The 14,118-nt window shown below is 45.1% G+C and overlaps 1 long non-coding RNA gene and 1 gene segment (V, D, J or C); one reads left to right on the forward strand and one right to left on the reverse strand.

Annotated features, from left to right (window-relative positions):
• LOC106995637 (immunoglobulin heavy constant delta-like) overlaps positions 1–14,118 on the reverse strand; it is a 727,209-nt gene that overhangs the window by 518,961 nt on the left and 194,130 nt on the right.
• The window catches only part of LOC144330504 (uncharacterized), a 113,477-nt gene that overhangs the window by 60,734 nt on the left and 38,625 nt on the right, over positions 1–14,118 (forward strand). The window contains exon 3 of one of the 2 annotated variants that reach the window (XR_013396763.1): positions 950–1,585. The exons of the other annotated variant lie outside the window; for it this stretch is intronic. This is a non-coding gene — a long non-coding RNA (uncharacterized LOC144330504). Of the gene's footprint in view, positions 1–949; positions 1,586–14,118 lie in introns of those variants that run through there. 2 annotated transcript variants of the gene reach the window in all.

Below are 14,118 nucleotides of genomic sequence, written 5' to 3' on the forward strand. Positions count from 1 at the left end.
GTAAGTTTGAGAATGGAATACAACACAGTCATAAGAAGAATAAGATCATGTTCTTTGCAGCAACATAGATGGAGCTGGAGGTTGTTATCCTAAGGAAACTAACACAGTAACAGAAAATCCATACCATCTGTTCTCATGTGTAAGTGGGAGCTAATCATATTGACACAAAGAAAACAACAGACATGAGGTCCTACTTGAGTGTGGAGGGTGGGAGGAGGGTGAGAATTGAAAATCTACCTACCAGGTACTATGCTTATTTCCTTGGTGACAAAATCATCTGTACATCAAACCAACATAACTCACAATTTACCTACAAAACAGAACTTGCACAAGTACTTCTGAATCTAAAATGAAAGTTTAAAAACATTTTGGCTAGTTTTTCTTCATTAATACAATACCTGAATACACCTTAGTTATTGCAAATGCTCTCTAGAATATTTTTGTGTGTGTTTTCTATTATTATCTAACATAAAAAACTTAAATTTATGTAACTATACAATAATGTATTTTGAAACTTCATAGTCACAACCCATATATACAGACACCTAGCAATGAAACATATATGTGCACAGGCAAATATAAATGCATTTGTTTCTATGTTATTCTATTGAATTTGTATGTATTTATTTGTATTTACAGTTTAAGGTTTTGGTCCAAAGTAACGTTCTTCAACGAGTAAGTCTGTCTATTCCACTGTAAATTAAGAAATATATGTAAACACATGTTTTAGTAAAGCTTACTGTAACTGCCATTACTGACAAATGTAACATTGAAATATACAATGGTATTCTTTATATACTCTGTGCTGGCTTATTTCCCATTTTTACTAACAGCATACTTTTTAAATAAATGTTTTAATGCATTTATTATAAATATAATACAAATATCTCTATTAAAATTTTATTACACGATTGGTTGAAATAACATTGTACTTTACAAAAGTCATCAGCTTGGCTGGGCGCGGTGGCTCAAGCCTGTAATCCCAGCACTTTGGGAGGCCAAGACGGGAGAATCACGAGGTCAGGAGTTCGAGACCATCCTGGCTAACCTGGTGAAACCCCTTCTCTACTAAAAAATACAAAAAACTAGCCGGGCGAGGTGGCAGGCGCCTGTAGTCCCAGCTACTCGGGAGGCTGAGGCAGGAGAATGGCGTAAACCCGGGAGGCGGAGCTTGCAGTGAGCTGAGATCTGGCCACTGCACTCCAGCCTGGGCGAGAGAGCGAGACTCCGTCTCCAAAAAAAAAAAAAGAAAAAAAAAAAAGTCATCAGCTTTTTCCCATTTAAATAGCATTTAAATATTAAATTAAAATAACATTAAGTGTTAAGTTAAAAATAGCAATTTCCAGTTTAAAGATTGTTTTTTCTTTTGCAATGGCTTCACACAAATTTTTAACATAAACTCGATAGGTTGTTTATTTGACAACATTCCTGGATGCTAGAGAATATCCATAAATATAGAACTAAAATCAACCCAGGGTTCCCAGGGATTCACTCACAGTGACAGCTGGCTGGAGGGTGGTCTGAGAGTGTGCAAACACATGGGGATTTGGGCTTTATCATCAAAGCACTAGTGAGCCCCAGGACTGAGCACACAGGGGGCAGCAGGGGCTGCAGAGCCCACTCTGTGGTACTTACGGAAGGGAGGGGATGTGTGGGGGGGATGAGTGGGGGGGGATGAGTGGGGGGGGATGTGTGGGGGGGATGAGTGGGGGGGGATGAGTGGGGGGGGATGAGTGGGGGGGGATGTGTTGGGCGGATGTCTGCAGGACCCTAGAAAGGGGTGAAGAGGGCAGAGCATTTGCAGGTAGATGATCATATTAGAACTGTTGCCTGCCTATACTTGGTTGGCTTCAGCGATCATAAAGGAAAGTGAATTCATTCACCAGACGTAGATGAGACAAAGTAAATGGACTTGATGTTTCCTTGAATGGAAATTGAGGAATATAAAAGGTTTGGATGGAAGAAGGGAAGGTGGAGAAACAGACGGAGGGGCAAAACACCAGGAACCACCAAAGTGGAAGACAGGAGCCCTTAAAGTGGTGTTTCATCTTCACAATTAGCAGATGAAAGAGCAAGAAACTCAACATCATGCATATGCAGAGTTATTGTTAGAAAACATTTACATAGTGTGACTGACACAGTACAGTAACAAAAATCTGTTTGTGGAAATAGTTTGAAGTAAGCATACACAATTTCTTCATTTTAAAATTTTACTGAGATATTATTGCTAGTATTATTACAAAAATATAAAGAATATAAAGATTAATTAATATGAAGTTTAATTGAATTCCTGTTCTAAGTTAAGATTTTGTAGGTAAGAGAAACATGGATTCCAAGGAAGAAATGGCAAGAGATCCTGGGATACTTTGGCTTCACCAGGTCAGGAATCATAAGGATTAAAGAAAGCCACCGTGACCTGATGAGGGACTGCTTCCTAAGAGAACCCTGGTGTCCTGACAGCCATGTGGTGTTCTGAGCTCCCCCTTTTGTCCTGAGCATCACGTCATATCCTGAGCACCCCCTGGTGGTTCTGAGCAACCCCTGAGTGTCCTGAGTGTCCCCTGGTGTCCTGAGTGCCCCCTGGTGGTTCTGAGCTCCCCCTTGTGTCCTGAGTGTCAACTCATGTCCTGAGCGCCCCATGGTGGTAATGAGCGACCGCTGGTGTCCTGAGCGCCCCCTGGTGGTTCTGAGTTCCCTCTTGTGTCCTGAGCACCACCTCATGTCCTGAGCACCCCCTGGAGGTTCTCAGCAGACTCTGGTGTCCTGAGCACCCCCTTGTGTCCTCAGCACCCCCTGGTGTCTTCACCACCCCCAGGTGGTTTTCAGCACCCCCTGGTGACTTCTGAGCCCTCCTTTGTCAGCCTCCTACTGGTTCTGAGCTTCCCTTCATGTTTCTGATCAGTGTGTACCACACAGTCTCCTCCTGTCTTTCTACAGCGAGGTTTGTGTCTGGGCTCATCACACAGATGTCCCCTAACTGAGTCTCTCATGGTAATACATGGCTTTGTCCTTGGCTCTCAGGTTAGTCATTTTGAGGGAGATTGTGCTGACAAGGGTGTCCCTGAGGATTATGATTTTTCTTTGAATTCATAGAAGGTACCACTGGCAAATTCCACTTGAATGACTCCCTGTTGCTTCCTACACCAACTCCTGTCCTGAATTCTGCTGGGCTGAGCTCATGCTAAAGTCAACGAAGATTAATTCAGAGGCTTTGTATAAAATGCTCTGAGAATTGTTGGGCTGTACCATTTCTCTTCCAGATTCCACCAGTGAACCTCATGTAGGACTCATAAAAACACAGAGGGAACAGGCTGAGAAGCAGCCACAGCTAGGCTGGATCCACAGGGACCTTACCTCTGAGAATGATAAGAAGAGAAGCCCAGATTAGCACAGACCCTAAGGTGTGGACACTGAGGAAGGGCACAGACATCAGGTGGTATCCCCTTCATGGACAGGGGATAAGGTGTCCTGAGATCACACAGTCATTTCCTCCTTTCTGGGTGCAGTGTTATCTACCAGGAGATACTGTGATGGACTGTTGATTGGACTCCTGCTTGGAGGTGTTGCTTGCAAAAGAGCACCAGTTACAGTATTAACAAAGGGGTTTTGCTTGGCTTATGTTGCCCAGGAATAGGGGCTACTGTGTATCCTCAGGCAGTGGGTGTGGCCATGTAGCTTCCAAAAGATGCCGTCCTTTGTGTTAAGCTGCCAGGGCAGGTGGCTGCACAAAGCAAGGTGAGGGCTGGCCCAAGTGGGTTTCTGCACTGAGTATCCGTGTGCAGGGCAAGCAGCAGCCTCTGTGGGTGTGGGGACAGGGGTGCTTCACAGGCCGCTGGGTTGATGTTCCAGAGGGGACCATGTCTTCCTCTGCTGCACAGAAGTTTGTTCTGGGAGTGGGGAGTGGCAGCTGGTGGTAAGCCCCACACACTTCCCACACACTTGGTGACGCAGATGCATCCCCGTGGTTTTCCACTGGCAGCAACGAGATCAGTTCCAGTCAACCTGTGATCAGTATCTGCAAATGCCAGGAGTCATAAGCTGTCCCCATGGAGACTGCAGCCGTGGGTTTCATGCCATGCCCCTTCCTGTCTGCTGCAAAGCCGGGCACCAGCGCTCTTCCCTGCCCGGGCCCTGGCCAAGGGAGTTCGTCCCCACCCGAGGTTACATCACACACCCCTGTTGAGAGCTTCTTTCAACCTGTGACCAGTGCCTGAAAGTTTTGGCTGTTCTCCCCAGGGTCCTCTGTGAAGACCATTAGGAAATAGCTGTCCTCAGACTGCAATGAGATCTGGGGGCTTATGGAAGGGTCTTCCTGCCACTGCCCTTACTTTTACATTCCACGACCCTCCAAGAGTGGGTGCTGGCACGGGGTGAGTTTAGAGCCTTCTCCTGTGGCCTGGACTTTCAGGATCCCAGGTGGGCGTGTGTATCCCAGAGGCAAACTCTCCCCTCAAACTCTGGGGACTCCCAGCCCTTCACCTGACTCACAGTGTGTGCTGCAGCTTCCTGCTTTTTTCAGAAAATCTGCAGATTATTTCAGTCTTTCTGTTCAGTTCCTGCATTGCTTCTTGAAAATAAGTCCACAATGTTCATCTCTCCAATTAGTTTGTCCTTCCAAGTGGAAGAGGGATGCTAGCAGTGCCTCTAACCTGCCATCTTGGAATATAAGTTTGATTTTTTTATTCTGGAAACTTATTGAATCTCTTCATTGCTTCCAACCTTCTTCCGTGGAGTCTTTCGGACTTTTTATAAATAAGAGCATATAATATGAAAAAATGTCTTACATTTATTCATTACTGTATGGATGACTTCTGTATCTTATTCCTGCCTAACTCTTCTGTCTAAAACCCCCTGTGCTATGTTGAATAATATTAGTGGTGGTGAGGATCTTGTCTAGTTTCTAGTCTTAGAGGAAGACAAAATTTTCCTCATCGAGTATAATGTTAGATGTGGGTTTGTTTTATGTTGTCTTTATTGTGTTGAGGTATATATTTTATGCATTTGTTCAGATTCTTTATAATGAGAGTGTGGTGGATTCTGTCAGCGGCTGTTTCTGAATCTATTGATATGGACATATAGTTTTAGTCCTTCAGTATTTTGATATATCACCTTTATTTGTGCAGGCTGAAACTTCATTGCATCCTAGAGATAAACCACACCTGATCATGGTGAATTCTATTGTTAACGTGCTGTTGAATTTTGTTTGTCATCACTCTTGAGAGTTTTTGAAACTATGATAATCAGGGGTATTAGCCTGTAATTTCATTTATTTGTAGTTTCTTTTCCTTGCTTTGGAAATAGGGCCTTCCAAAACAAGCTTGGATGTATTCCTTTTTATTTTGTTGGAAATTTCAGTAGAGATTCTATTTTTTTTTTTTTTTTGATAAAATTCAGTAATGAATCCATGAAGTTCTTGACTTTTCTTTGATTTGAGATGTTTGAAAAACCACTGACTCAATCTCTTTACTCACTGGTCTGTTCAGAATTTTTTTTTTTTTTTTTTTTTTTTGAATTGAAGTCTCACTCTGTTGCCCAGTCTGGAGTGCAGTGGCTCAATTTTAGCTTTCTGCAACCTCTGCCTCCCAGGTTCAAGTCCTTCTCCTGCCTCAGTCTTCCGAGTAGCTGGGACTATGGGACTACAGGGGAACACCACAAAGCCTAACTAATTTTCATATTTTTAGTAGAGATGGGGTTTCGCCATGTTGGTCACACTGATCTCGAACTCCTGACCTCAGGTGATCCACCCGCATGGGCCTCCCAAAGTGCTGCGAGTACAGGCATGAGCAACCACGCCCAGCCCAGATTTTTTATTTCTTAGTGGTTCAGTTTTGATAAATTTTAAAAAACATACAACCTATCTATTTATTTTAATTTATCCTAAACCAAACAGGTTCTAAAATATTTGCAGGAAATCTACTTATGAAGGAAGTCTTTGTTATACCGAATACTTATGAATTGGCACAAAGATGAATTATTCAGGGCATATTATTAATGAAAACAATAACAAAAACAAGAGAACCTATTAATATTTCAAAAAGTGATTAAATGACTTTGTAAAACTAAGTAGAAAATAAAAGGAGGGAGTGAGAGCGGATAGGAGGGAGGAAGGCAAGCAAGCAATGATTAACTGTGTAAAATTTTCACTAATTAAAATACTGTCATATTGAAGAGGTGCCTGTTAGGCAGGCTTTTGGTGTTAACTATGTAATATTCACCATGAACAACCTTGTAGAACACACAAGAGCCCGCTCAGAGAATCCACCTCCCATGGTTAGGTCCCCTATCCAGTTGCCTTAGGGGCTGGGAACCCTCCCACGTTGTTCTCTGGTTCTGGCTCCTGAGGACAAAAAGTGTTTCCTCCGCGAGATGATAGAGAGGTCCCTGGGGAGGGAGTCTCTGGCAGCTCACTCTGCACCTGCACTGTGGAGGGTTTTTGGTGCTCTCAGTGCTGGTTTCTCTCACTGTGACTTTCGCACAGTAATACGTGGCGGTGTCCGAGGCCTTCAGGCTGCTCCACTGCAGGTAGGTGGTGCTGATGGACTTGTCGGCTGAGATAGTGACGTGGCCTTGGAAGGACGGGTTGTATCTGGTATCAGAATCACCAGGATAGATGCTCCCCATCCACTCCAGGCCTTTCCCGGGCATCTGGCGCACCCAGCTGATCCAGCTGCTGGTAAAGCTGTATCCAGAAGTCTTACAGGAGATCCTCAGAGACTCCCCGGGCCTTTTCACCTCTGCTCCAGACTGCACCAGCTGCACCTCGGCACAGACTCCTGTGGGGGAGATACAAAATTTGAATTGGGGCTCCTTTCTCCCCATTCTTTTCTGTGACCTCAAACCCTGGGCAGGACTGACCTTGGAGAACAGCCAGGAGGAGGGCGAGGATGGCAGTTGACCCCATCGTGGTGGAGGACAGAAATGAAGCACTGAGAAATGAAGGACAGAAAATGAAGCACTGAGATCCCCAGCTGGGTGGTGAGGGAGACTCACTGTGAAGGGGAGCCCTTGGTTTAAGTGGGGAGGCCCCCACTTGGATTTGCATAGTTGTCACCCTGCCCTGAAGGGAAGAGTCTACAGGGTTTATAACCCAGAACCTCAAATGCAGAAAAAGACTGGCCAGAGCCTCCTGGGAGGGGCAGAATAAGGTCTCAATAATTCCTTACACCCTGCTATTGTCCCTCTCCACAATTTTCCATGTTTCTTTGAGACTCATCCCAGGGCCTGCCTTCTTCCACCCTTCTCTGTGACCCTGTGAAGGTAATTAATCTAGATGAAACTATGTATGTTAAAAAAATGAGAAATAGAGCCAAGAAAGGCCATGAAGAGAAAATTCAAATGCACATATGCCTGATAACAAGAACTACCAAAAAAACTACTCTCTCTTCCCTGGCAGTTTCACGAGTTGGACTATGGTCTTGACACCAAGCAAGGGCAGGACCACCTCAGGCCTTCAACAGTCCTCAAATTGATTAACTTGCCAGACCTTCACCCATGCAAAAATCACACAATTTTCCTGGCCATTTTGTCTTCTAGATTTCACACTCTGCCAATTCAACATGAATAGGGAATAGTTGTTTAGGTCTCTGAATTGCTGATGGACCTGAAGGGATCCCCATTGCTCCACCCAACTCCTGGTAGTGCTGTTTTAAGTCCTTTGTGTCAACCCCAGCACCTTCTTGTTTAGTTCTTTCATTCTTTAACTTTTATTTTATGATACCAACATTGCTTGGAGGAGACCCTTAACTATCCCCTTTGTCTGCCCTGTTTTATGGTGAACCATTCTCATTTCCTTAGCACCTAAAAGATCCAAAGGAAAAGCCAAGGAAACACAAACTACACAGGTTCTAAAGCTATACAGGATCGGGGATCCAGTGCATCAGGAACATCCTACTTGAGGTTGGGATCAGAGACAGCCATCTGTCATGTGTCTGTTTTGAACTGTGGGTCCAGCATCCTCCCAAACATTCTCCTCTCATCTGCAGCACAGGAAGCCAGTGACATTGCTATGTCAGTCATTCTCACAGTCCATTGGCTAACTTTGTTCACAATCCGATGATATCAATTAATGATATCAATCATATCACCAAATGATGCCACTTTCCATACTGTCCTCCTTGTTCTAGTTGTCTAGTGGATTCTCCCCACCAGCCCAACCCCTGGGCTACCTTCTGTGTGGCTCTTGTGTGTTGTGTGTTGTTTCTGGACAACTGTCCCCTTTGGTGGTGAATGGGAGTCTAGCAGCCTCGGCTCACAGAGCACAGTGCAGGGCTGGATGTGCATCTTTTTACTATTATTTTAGCTATCACAAATATTAATTGCATATTTGGGTTGTTCTTTGTTACTTTTACATTTCCTTATTCAGGGAACAACTCCTAGGAAGCTGTGTCTGTCATTTCTAAATTCCATGGATCACTTTCACTTCCTGCTCCTTATTAGAGCACACATGCCATCTCATGCCATATGATTCCATAGCCTTCTGGGCATTGAATGTCTTTTATCCTACACTTTCTCATCCTTTGATATTATAAACAATCCTCTAGCCATGTGTCACAAGTCAGGAACTTTCTAGCATTCTCCAACTCTGATTTAATTGTGTTGAGTGTCCCAAGACCATCCTCAGGCCCCATAATCAATAGAAATAAAGGACTCAAGACAAGCTGTTATTCTCATGGGTGCAGCTTTATTATAGCAAATGAATATGAATTAAAACAAGCAAAGGCACTAGGGAGAAGACCCTGAGAATCCAAGCACAAGCACTCAGGTGTTCTTTCGCTGAGGAGTCTCTTGTCCCCAGTTCTCCCAGCAGTGATGAATGACACCACGTGTGAAGCACTGTCCACCAGAGAAGCTCGCCTGAGTGCTGGGGCCCAGTGCTGTTTATTGGGGCCCGTCACAGATGTGTGTGGCACCTGCACGACTGACCTCCAGTGCTCAGATGCCGGCCCCTTGAGCAATAACAGGCATTCACCATAAGTCATTATGAAAACAGCTAGTATAGTGTGCACCCAGGCTACACACAGAGAGACACAGACAGACACAAACAAAAATACATTTTAACTAATAAAATAATCATAATATTAAGAGGGATAAGAGGAATGTCTTGGAACTGATTGCTATGGTTATCACCTTGATGGTGGGGACAACTTTGCAGATAGATGTACACTGACTCCAAACTCACTGAGTTAACTATGTTAAATCATGTGTAGTTTTACAGATGTGAACCTTACCTTAATCAAGTGCTTTAATAACACTACCAGGGGGAGTTTGCCAGAAAGTCAGATATCATCTCCCAGGAGCTGAATATGGGCCTGGCTTGAGAAAGCACGTTTTTGGGAATTTTCAGGGTTTGCACAACCCAGACCTGCTCGGTAAACACTTTCCTGTACACAAGTCCAGGTGAGATGGAAACAGGCTGTTGGAATAAAAGGCAAGGCTCAGAAGAAAAGAGAGAAGTAGTGAACAAGGAATGACCCCATGTAGGGTCAGTGTGGATGGGAGGCGCTGCTGAGAGCCTGTGGGTGGAGAAGAATGTGGACCAGGGGCGCGAGGAAAAAAGGCAGGGGGGTTCTTCCTGAGCCAAAGCAGATATTTCATGGAGGGCATGAGCAGGGGCATGCACAGGCACAGATGGGTGCCATGGAGTAGGGGAGCCATTGGGGTATAGACCCAGGACACAGCATAAGAAATGCAGACACTCCCAAGGCAGCAGGTACAGAAACAATGACAAGCCTCTACCTTGGGCTTCCATCCATATATCTAAGATAAAGTGAACTGGTTTTCCCACTCGATCACAATGACTGAATCTCACAGTCATTTCTGAAACACACAGTTATTGGTACTCACAGGTTCTGGACAAAACGTTGATATCCCAAAATACACTAGTATAGAAAAAAAAATAAGAATCTGCTTCTATCCAGTTTGCAAGGATTCAAGAGCAATTCAAGAGATTCTGACATTTATGCAAATATATGGTAACAATTTGTCTCTTCAAACTTATACTCTGATGGTAATAAGAAACAAGTGACAACAATTGGCCTTGTATTATTATTTCTATCTACTATGATGGTAATATTTGAGGCGTGATAACCTAAGTGTCCTAATTCTGAACCCACATTTAGAACTGAGCAGCAATCACTGGCAGCAGGGTCCCCCACATGGAGACACACCTGACTCAGTAAAGCTGCACTTGGGGGTCTCTGCAAGCTCCAAGGTGTGGAGAGGCAGCTCCCATCTCAGACACAGTTGGATCAATCTCTGCTCCTTCTCTGAGGAAGGTGAGGCTTAGTGTGTGGAAAGGACTAAATCTGCTCTATTCAAGATCTCTGCACCTGAACAAAACCAAGGAATATGATCACCATGTGGTTTCACGCTGGATTGAACAATTTCTTAGGAGAAAGACAATGCTCTGCCAAATCCCTACTCAGAATTAAGAAATAATGCATGTGTTCAGGAGAAATGTGGACAGTTGTTTACAGATTCTTTTCTTGATCCTCTATGTCTTCTGAGAGAAGCAAGAAAAATCATGGTTTCTATATAAAAATGCATAAACAGTGTGTTTCCCCTGAGAACACACCTCCCATTTCTCCAACATCTGGGAACCCACAGACCAGGCACCCAGCTGCTGTTCTCTGACATCCATCACCCGGTTAATGCAAATCACGTGTTCCGGGAGCGCCTCCCAGACAGTGATTATACACAGTGGAGATTGTAAGTCGTGTCTGCTGCTGGGACACAGGAGAGATCCCTGATGGGTGGGTTTGGCCCAGGGAGGCATCAATGGCTTTACTAGACTTAGAGTGGACCATGGCATAATTAGGAGGTTTGATCAGAGTTCCCTGATTTCTCATGTCTTTGTCATCACATCTGCATCCACGTCCGACAGTTTCCACAGCCTCCCTGGCCTCCTGTGACATCTTCTCACTCAATTAGTGATTCATTCCTTAGGGACATATGATAATTTTTTTTCTAGTAGTAACCTCTTCCAATCCAGAGGCCTCAGTGGTAGGCAGAGAATCATAAATACAGAGAGGCTCCTGGGAGAACGCATTTGGTGCAGAAGCAGCCACAGGGCCTGACAGGAAAGCAGCCCTTGAAACTCCACCTGCCCCTGCCCTGGGCTGCTCCTGTCTCCTGTGGGTGCAGAGTGCCCCCTGCAGCCAAGCCACCCCCCTGTGTCCTGCAGGGCGGTCTGTCTCTGAGCCCACATGGACTTCCCATCACAGTGTGTCCTGCACAGTTTTACCCTCCCATGTTCTGGGTTCTCAGGCTGTTCATTTGCTTGTACAGCATGTACTTGGTGTTGTCTCTGGAGATGGTGAGTCTACTCCTAACATAGGCTGCATCGTATTGATGAGTTTCACCACACTATGTAACTGCAGCCCATTCCAGCCCCTTCCCCGAGGCCTGCAAACCCAGCGAATCCCATAGCTACGGAACGTGAATCAAGAGGATGCACAGGAGAGCCTCAGAGACCCCTCTAAGCTGTACCAAGTCTCCCCCAGACTCTGTGAGCTGCGCCTCACACTGGACACCTGCAAACACAGAGACATTCTGGTTAGAAACTGTCACATAGCCACTATTTCCTTCACAAGCATCCACTTGACCTCCCAAGATGTGCTGGAACTCAAGGTCCAACGTCGCCTTTGAGAGCCTTGGTGTACTGCGAGGTCATTACACCTGCTCTGCCTTCAGGAGTCTGCGGCTGCGGGGAAGGGTCAGGAGACTGACTTCTTTCTTACTGCTCACCGGTCCTGAGTCACAGAAATTTAAATGCAGAGTTTCACAGGTTCAATTCTATGAAGGCAGCAGATAACCTGAGAGAATACAATAGTATACATACGAGGATTGATGAAAAAAAAATTAACAATTTAAATTTTAAAAATCACATAAAAAATCACTGGCAGTTGGATTTAGTTTTCTTTGAAAAATTAAAGGCACATATTGTAAAACTGCTATTTTTAAAGCATATGGGAATATATTCTTAATTAGCCTATATACTGCCAACCACTGTGTGTTTGTATATTTGTGTGTGTGAGAGACATAGAAAGAGACAGAGAGAGTCAGAGACAGAGAGAGAGAGAGAGAAACAGAGGGAGAATACAGACAGAAGAAGAAACACAAGATAAATCTTACATAAAAGTATTATACTTTACAAGGTCATTGAATAAGGTGAGACATGTGGTCTTTAATGGTCACATAAGGCAGAAGCAACAAATTCTTACACTAGATGTGATTATACACGTGTATAAATAACATATTCTAATTATATTATACATGCACCTTAGCGTAGGCATAGTGTAGAGTATCTAATGGTGAAATGTGAGGGTTAGGGGAAACCCATTCTCCAACTTGGGCCCAGTTTTCATGGAGCCGGAGTGCCCTTTGTTGGTCCTGGGCCCCTCCCCAGGGAAGTTTGTGTCTGGGATCACACTGACATCTTCACTGTTCCTCTCACAAGAATACAAGTTTGTGTCAGTTGGTCGCAGAACTCAGCTGCCAGAAAATTTGATATTTGGACATGGATCTGGAGATGGTGACTGAGCTCATGAGGAGTGGGTTAGAATTTGTGCTCCCTCGTGACCTATGCCCCGATCCACTCCCTTGACTGAGGACTGGCGGATCCAGCTCCAGCAGGAAGCACTGGCTGTGATGGAGAATCTAGAGACAGCACAGGTGAGGGAGGGGGTCAGTGAGGGCCTCACCAGGCCAATAAATGACCATGAAACACAGTGGTTGGTGTTCATGGGCTCTGGAAAACACACTGAAATTCCTACATACATACATTTTGGTAGGAATGAAGAATTCACTTTTGTTCAATTTGTGAGATTTCTAGACAATTCAGCAGATTCTGAGAATAAATTCAGGCACATATATGGTAAACTTGCAACCAAATTAAAAAGTAACTACTTTCAGTGGAATGATATTGAATTGTTTTCTTTTACTATAAAGAGGGTGATTTTCAGAATAGAAGTGAGGTATGATAGCCTAATGGCATCCTCTGTGTCTCCTGAGAGAAGCAAGTAAAATCGTGGTTTCTATATAAAAATACATCAACAGTGCCTTGTCCCTGAGAATGCACCTCCCATTCCTCCAGCATTAGGGAGCCCATGGTCCGGGCACCAGCTGCTGCTCTCTGAGGTCCATCATCCGGTTGGTGCCAAACACACACGTCCTGGAAGCTCGTCCCAGACAGTGACTGGGCGCAGCGGAGATGAAAAGGCATGGCGGCTGCCGGGCACATGGCAGATCCCTGATGGGCACCTAGAGCTCAGGGAGGCCTGATGGCCTTGCTGGACTTAGTTTGGACCATATGGTGGTGGGGGAGCTCCATCAAACTCCCCATTTCTCCCTCACTGCTTGTGAAACTTGAATCCTGGGTGGACAGTGTCCACAGCCTCACCCGGCTTCTTGTCCCCTTTTTTTCTCCATCTGTGACACCTGCTTTAGGGGTGTTTGATAGCAGTTCCTCTTATAATAAACTTTACGAACTTAGAAACCTCAGCAGTAGGTATATAACTGTAAATATACGAGGTCCTCTGGGGAACTGTTAGATGAGAGGAAGCCAGAGACCCTGAAGGAGAGCAGCCCTTGACTTCCACCTGCACCTGCCCTGGGGCTGCACCTGCCCTGGGGCTGCACCTGCCCTCTGTGTATCCTGAGCACCCCCTGGTGGTTCCATACGCCCCTGCAGGGAGGTTTGTGTCTGGGCTCACACTGACCTCCCCTCACTGTGTCTCTCACACAGTAATACACGGCTGTGTCCTCAGCTCTCAGGCTGTTCATTTGCAGATAGAGGGAGTTCTTGGCATTGTCTCTGGAGATAGTGAATCGGCCCTTCACAGAGTCTACATAGTATTTCTCACTTCCATCGTACTTTATGTCGGCCACCCACTCCAGCCTCTTCCCTGGAGACTGTCGGATCCAGTTTATCCTGGTGCTACTGAAGGTGAATCCAGAGGCTGTACAGGAGAGTCTCAGGGACCCCCCAGGCTGTACCAAGCCTCCCCCAGACTCCACCAGCTGCACCTCACACTGGACACCTGCAAACACAGAGACATCCTGGTCAGAAACTGCCACACATATTCCCAGTTTCTCTCACTCATATTCACGTACATTCAA

Source organism: Macaca mulatta, chromosome 7, assembly GCF_049350105.2.
Source record: "Macaca mulatta isolate MMU2019108-1 chromosome 7, T2T-MMU8v2.0, whole genome shotgun sequence".
Taxonomy (NCBI): domain Eukaryota; kingdom Metazoa; phylum Chordata; class Mammalia; order Primates; family Cercopithecidae; genus Macaca; species Macaca mulatta.